This window comes from Geospiza fortis, unplaced genomic scaffold (assembly GCF_000277835.1).
Source record: "Geospiza fortis unplaced genomic scaffold, GeoFor_1.0 scaffold217, whole genome shotgun sequence".
Classification (NCBI taxonomy): domain Eukaryota; kingdom Metazoa; phylum Chordata; class Aves; order Passeriformes; family Thraupidae; genus Geospiza; species Geospiza fortis.
In genome coordinates this window covers 2885338-2891337 of record NW_005054392.1, presented here as the reverse complement: position 1 = coordinate 2891337, position 6000 = coordinate 2885338, and the positions used below count along the sequence as shown (strand labels likewise).

Here is a 6000-nt window from a genome sequence, read left to right as displayed (position 1 = left end):
CTTTCCCTAATAGATGCTCTCTATGAATAGAGAGAGTGCCTATTTACTCTGAAATACTTGGCACAGTGAGTGGAGTCTGAAGCATGGAAGAAGTGGCTATTATTTTCCCACTGCCTGTGTGCAGCTGTCATTTCTGAGCAACACGTTCCTCGTTCCTCGCACATCCCTGCTTCCAACCTTCCTGATGGTCCGCCCCAGGATTACAACAAGAAGAGAATGGCATGCCACCTCATTCAGCCAAAACCTTAACACTGTGGTTTGTATTTGACTGAACCCAGGACGTAAGCATTGTGGCTTGTATTAAGTCATTGCAGATTACTGCTATGATTATTGTTGGTTTTTTTTTCCTTTCTTTTTTTAACCGGGAAGATGGCTCTCTCTCTGCCTCCTGTGTATGATTTGAATATTCAGTGATGTCATGTTGTTTGACCTCCGCTTTAACGCAGGGAATGCCAATGTTTTGGCTTTTGACCTGTGGAAGTATGTTAGTGTTTAGTAAGAGAGACCGGCTTAATGTATCGCAATAAGCAACCTAAAATCTGGTAGTACCTTAAGAGATACCTCATCTTTTGTATGCAGGCTTTCCTCCAGTGCCATTCTCCCTTGCTCCTCGCTTCTTTCCATCCCTCCATATGTAGACATACTTCCATGCTATGATGCTGTGATAATAAAACAAGATTCATGAGGGGAAAAGAAGGTCTTCCATGTAATGCCCCAGTAGGACAATTGTGCTACAAAACTGCTACTTATATTCTGCCAGCATTGTACTGCATCTGGTAAAGTCATTTGGATGTAATTTCTTCTACTTGAAATTCTCCATTAAAAGAAATGAGATTGTCTTTGAAAGAAAAAATGAACCCCAGAGGAACAGTTATGGTAAATAATATATGTTCCCAAAACCGTGAGGTCTCCTAAAATCTGTATTTACTTGAATGACTCCAGTGGCCTCAGTGCTGGGTAAATAGTGTGTGTACCAAACTATGTATGACATGCATACCAAAATGCAAATGTAACCAGGTAAACAGAATGCCTTTTTTAAATGCCTAAATATGGTAGAACATCAGAGAGAGGTTCTAGACATGTTTTATAACTTTCCATGTAAGAGGTTTTTTCAGAGATACAATTTTATTAAACAAAACCTAAGAATCTCACTGACAGAAGAAGTATGTTTAAAAGTAACAAACTACCAGAAAGCCAGGAAATCCAAAATTAAAGGATAAATCTGTCCTAAGTCCTCCCACAGCAAGCCAAGTACAGCAAGCCTCATACACTTGCTGCCCTGAGAAAAATGGCTTGAATAGTTACTTGAATTCAGAACTAATTCTGTCTTGCACCACTGTGGATCAGGCATTAGCCCACTAAATTACAAGTTGTATCAGCACATGCAGGTAGGTAAGAACCAGAGTCCCCAGGGGTGCCTTTTGGTCATCTTGGTTTCCGTGTTGTTAGATGTGTCTAACAATGGGTACCTCATTGGTGCGTATGTACACACAGGGGCAAAGGGAACTTGGAAGCAAAGGCAGTTCTTGCAGACTCCAATCTGTCTTCAGCTTATCCTTTCTGATGACAACCACAGAATCCTCAAGGTTGGAGAGACCTTGAAGATCATTTAGTCCAGCCAGTAATGTCACTCTACCATAATCACCCCTAAACAGTATCCCCAGATGCCACATACAGGTGCCTTTAGAGTATGCCACAGGTTGGTCAAGTACATCCTGGAACTGATGCATAAAATGGTTAAAATGTACTCATTTTGACTTCCATGCAGGTGTTTATACAGCACATGCTTTTAAGATAGTATATTTTTTCTGCTGAAACTAGGAATTCACTACACCAGCCTTGCAGACTTGTTTACACAGCTATATAGGGTATGTGTGTGTCTACATCAGCTTCAGTTGGTGAAGTCTTGTAAAATGTACAGGTGTGGATTGCTACATTCCTCTCTTGTGTTTTTCCTTTTTTTTTCCTGCTTCCCCCCAAAAAGTCACTTGATCAGGTATCAGACATAGTGAAAACCTGGCAAGACTACAGGAAAGTGGCTAGACTTGGAGTGTTTGTGTACTTAAAGAAAGAATCTTGCACATTTTCAACTTTCAGTCACAGATATTTTTTTATAAGAGCAATTGGAGGTCTGAGCCAGCCCTCAAAGCGGAAATCAAAAGCTCCCAGAGAAACATACCCGAGGAATGTGAATCTGATCCAACAACCATACGCAATGCACATACAGTACTGTCAGTCTTATAGGAAGTCTTGCCATATATGGACACCTGGACCCTGAGCTGTTTATCATCACGATAGGCTTGTAGCTGGCTTCAGACATTTCTGGCTTGCCTTAGGTTTGGTGTGCCAATTAGTTCCTTTCCCAAAATGCTCACTAGGATATTTCTTTAAAATTGTAATAAATGCATCTCAAAATTCGGAGAGGTCTGGTTAAAGTTACGTTAGTAGACTTTTGCTTAAAATGCAGATTCCAAGAAAGACTTACTCTGCTAGCTCAGAAATAGACACAGAGTAAAAATAAAGAGATTTATTCCATCATGAATGTGGCTGCCTGGTATTTCTCTTTCTTAGAAGTCATCTGGTAGCTTATTCTATGTATCTGTAGTCATAGAAAGGGCTCTGAAGTAGATAACTTGCTGAACTTTTACTCATCCTTTTCTGGGGAGATGTGTGATCTCATCAAGCAACAAAGGCAAAGAAAAGACCACATTTCCCAAGATCTATCAAGCAGCTTATCTGTGTTGTGCAATTTGTACTGCTTGGTTAGAGTGGTAGAAAGCCTTTCCCCTTGTAGCTATGACAATTCACATCAGCTAATCTTACTGAGAGCCATTAGCTCTTCTCCAAAGTGAACCAGAATTAGAAGGCAGGGAGGGGCAGTGGATGGCATAGGCTATGGACATGTTTGCTGCTGAAATGGAGGATCTAGTCCAAATTCCTCAAGATACTGGTTCAGGTTCTCTGCTAGCATCAGTTGGGTAGTTCACTAAATGCACTGTTGGCCATCAAAATATTGGGATTTAAAAAGTCCAAGTCCATTGGGCTAAAGCAAAACCATCAGGTGCAATTCCCATTAGCAGACCTGAGTTTTGTTGTTTTCTGTAATGTCATTCTTTATGTGTTAACATGCAAATGTTTTGTTATTTCTAGAGTCCCCGAGAATGCTGCTTTAAGCTCTTGGCTTTATTCTTAAAAAGTAACTGGAGTTTTTGTGAATGTGTGTGGTCTTAAACCAGCAAAGTGATTACTGGAAGTAGAGTAATCTAAATGGGTATTCAAAGCACATGTAAAACTATTTGTATGAAAGTGAGATTATGAGTACTGTGAAGCTAAATGTCCTTTACCTACTGAGCCTCAGATTCAGTTTATCTTATTTTATTCTGAAAATTTTGCCACAGATCTGGTCTTAAAAGCACTGTAGGAGCAGCATTCACTACTTCTGTGAGGAGGCTGGCTGTGTCTTGGGTTTTTCTGGGGAAGCGTAGAGTCCTTCCATGGCTCGCAAAGGTGAGTAAGGAGGGAGAGGCTCTCAGTTGTTTATTTCTCAGATTTGACTGACGTTTGCAACCTCTTGCTGTAGTAAGTCAACTAGTGTAGGGCAGCAGTATGCCACTAACCGCTCCTTTGACAATTGTCCCATAAATGGTTAACAATTCATAAAAAGTTGCGGTTGCTGGCTGGAGAGGAAATGTGGCCAGGGATTGACTCAGAACATACACCAGAAATCCTTTTGAGATTCTCAGAGGAACCACGTGGAAAACAGCTGGACGAACACTTCCTCCCACTCTGTCATGGATTATGTGGGCAGGAAAGAATCAGATCTGCTTAGTCTACAGTGCGTGGATCTTGTTTTCAGTTTTTCAACCTGCTTCTTTTAGGAGCTGTTAGTGTAAGTTTTGAGGGTTTGTGGGCTTTTTTTTCCCCCAAGCCGAGACACCAGTGTTTAATTAATATTTGACCAAATTAAGGACTTCCATTAACAAATGCAGTTTTCTTTGCCATAAACTATGGAATATCTTAATTTATATTTTAGCTGCTGTGGAGTAGAAGCCTAGGGAGAATCCTGTGGGATACATATTCCATGCTGTCTGATGGGATAGTACATGTGTGGGTGACAGTGTGGTTTCTTTGAGGATAAATGAAAAGAGAGAAATGTCCCCTCCATTTTTGATACAACCTTGGTTCACTGACCTTGGTCTAGTGGGCTTTTCTGTTCACACAGTCCTTCCAGAGGAAGTGGAGGAGTTGGCTTATTATATAGGTCTGTAATGTGTCTGGAGGACTTCATAAGCACACTGCATCAGCTGACCTGCAAAAGAACATAATATCCTTGATGCATTGGCATCAGAATCTAGAGATTCTATGATTTTTCAGGAAAAAAATCATAGAATTTGATCTATGTTCCCCATGGTTCACGTGCCAGCTTGGCTGTCTGTTTTTTCACCAAGTGATGTGTGGTATGTGACCTGTGTAAATACATCTGTACAAGTGACGCAGGCAGGGAAACCGGGATGTAACCTACAACAGCCAAGGTGGCTTCCTTATTGACCCACGGATGTGTGTGAAATTTAGCGATTACTGGGCCAGGTCTGAAAAACATCTCAGACTGCTGATCCCTCTGGTGTTGGTGGGAAATTCTCTGTCAGACCATTTTTCACATGGAGACGAGAAAAGCAGATACTCCAAGAAATGTGCATTGTTAGGGAAGTGGGGACATGTTTAAAATATTTTGATTTCCTTCAGGAACTAATTGAGGAAACCTAGTTGTTTTAAACATCAGTGGTCTCAGGTCCAGTGTTTACAACCGTGTTGCTACAGATGTCTTTGTGATGGGTGGCTTTTAAGTAATAAGCACGATGTTGTAAAAGTGGCAGGACTCTCACTAACAGCACATGTTCCTGAGCATATTACTCCATTTATAACCCTTTTATTAGTGGGTTTTAAATAGAAATCAAGGTTAGGTTTTACTGTATGGTGTTTGTTTTGACCATTTTGGACAATGGGGTTTTTGTGAAGATTGAGCCTAAGAAGTTATTTGTGGTGCATTTCTTGTGAGGAAGTTATCCGTGATGGATCTTGTGGAAAAGCGTAACCTTAATAGCATGGTAGATCTGTATGATTATTTGAGATTCAATTATGACATGGGATGAAAAGACAGTTCATCAACTGCCTATTTGTATTGCCTAAGCTTTACAAGGTATTTGAAAATCTTAAATCTGTCCTGACAGTGTTCCTGTGTGAGTTACAAACTTTGTAATAAAAATTTCAGGTGAGTTCTAAAACTAGCCTTTCTCCTTCTGTCACTCACAAGATACAGAGGGTTGATTTTCAAATTCCTTGGGAACAGTTTTGTCATTTTACCTTCTCAAATTCAGTGATAACTCACCTAGGCCTTCACATATCTTTATTTTTCTTGATAAATGGCTTGAAAACAGTGCCGGTGGAGTGCATGACTTGGGAAGTGCACTTTCTATTTCTTTTTTGCCGTCAAGCTGCCACAGGGGGGAGTAGAAGTTTGGAAAGGACTGTGCTTCCCAAAAAGTCACCGAGGCAAGTGCTGTATTTGTGTGTACCCTGGCCAGTCTCTCACGGGGAGAAAAGCAGGGGCAAAAGAAGAGTGGGTGTTCTAGGAATGAAAAGGTTGGTTGGAGAAAGGAGCCGGGGGGTTTCTACAGCTGGAACAAGCTGAATGGTTCGCTGCTTTGCAAAACCACGCTGTTTTTCTTATTCATTCCTACCAGCTTTTCTGTCCAGATGTAAGGAGAATGTGACTGAATTGTTTTCCTGCCTCAGGAGGGAAGATGACATGTGGGAGTTGTAAAGCACTTGCAAAATCCCTGCCTGTCTGACAAAAGGTTTTTCCCACATTAGTGCTATTGGCTAATGAAGAAAAAATGCTAGGCAGAGGCAAGGCAGAGGACACAGTGAGGAAAAGTTTTGCTAACTTGATAGAAAAGGGTTGTTTTTGTGGGACTGTTAGTGTTGGTGAAATCCACGCTG

At 41.0% G+C, this 6000-nt stretch overlaps 1 long non-coding RNA gene across 1 annotated transcript in view; it reads left to right on the top strand.

The window, feature by feature from the left end:
- The first annotated feature begins 19 nt into the window (after positions 1–19).
- The window catches only part of LOC115948410, a 42948-nt gene continuing 36967 nt past the window's right edge, over positions 20–6000 (top strand). The window contains exons 1-2 of the long non-coding RNA XR_004082232.1: positions 20–256; positions 3399–3507. This is a non-coding gene — a long non-coding RNA (uncharacterized LOC115948410). The remainder of the gene's footprint in view (positions 257–3398; positions 3508–6000) is intronic.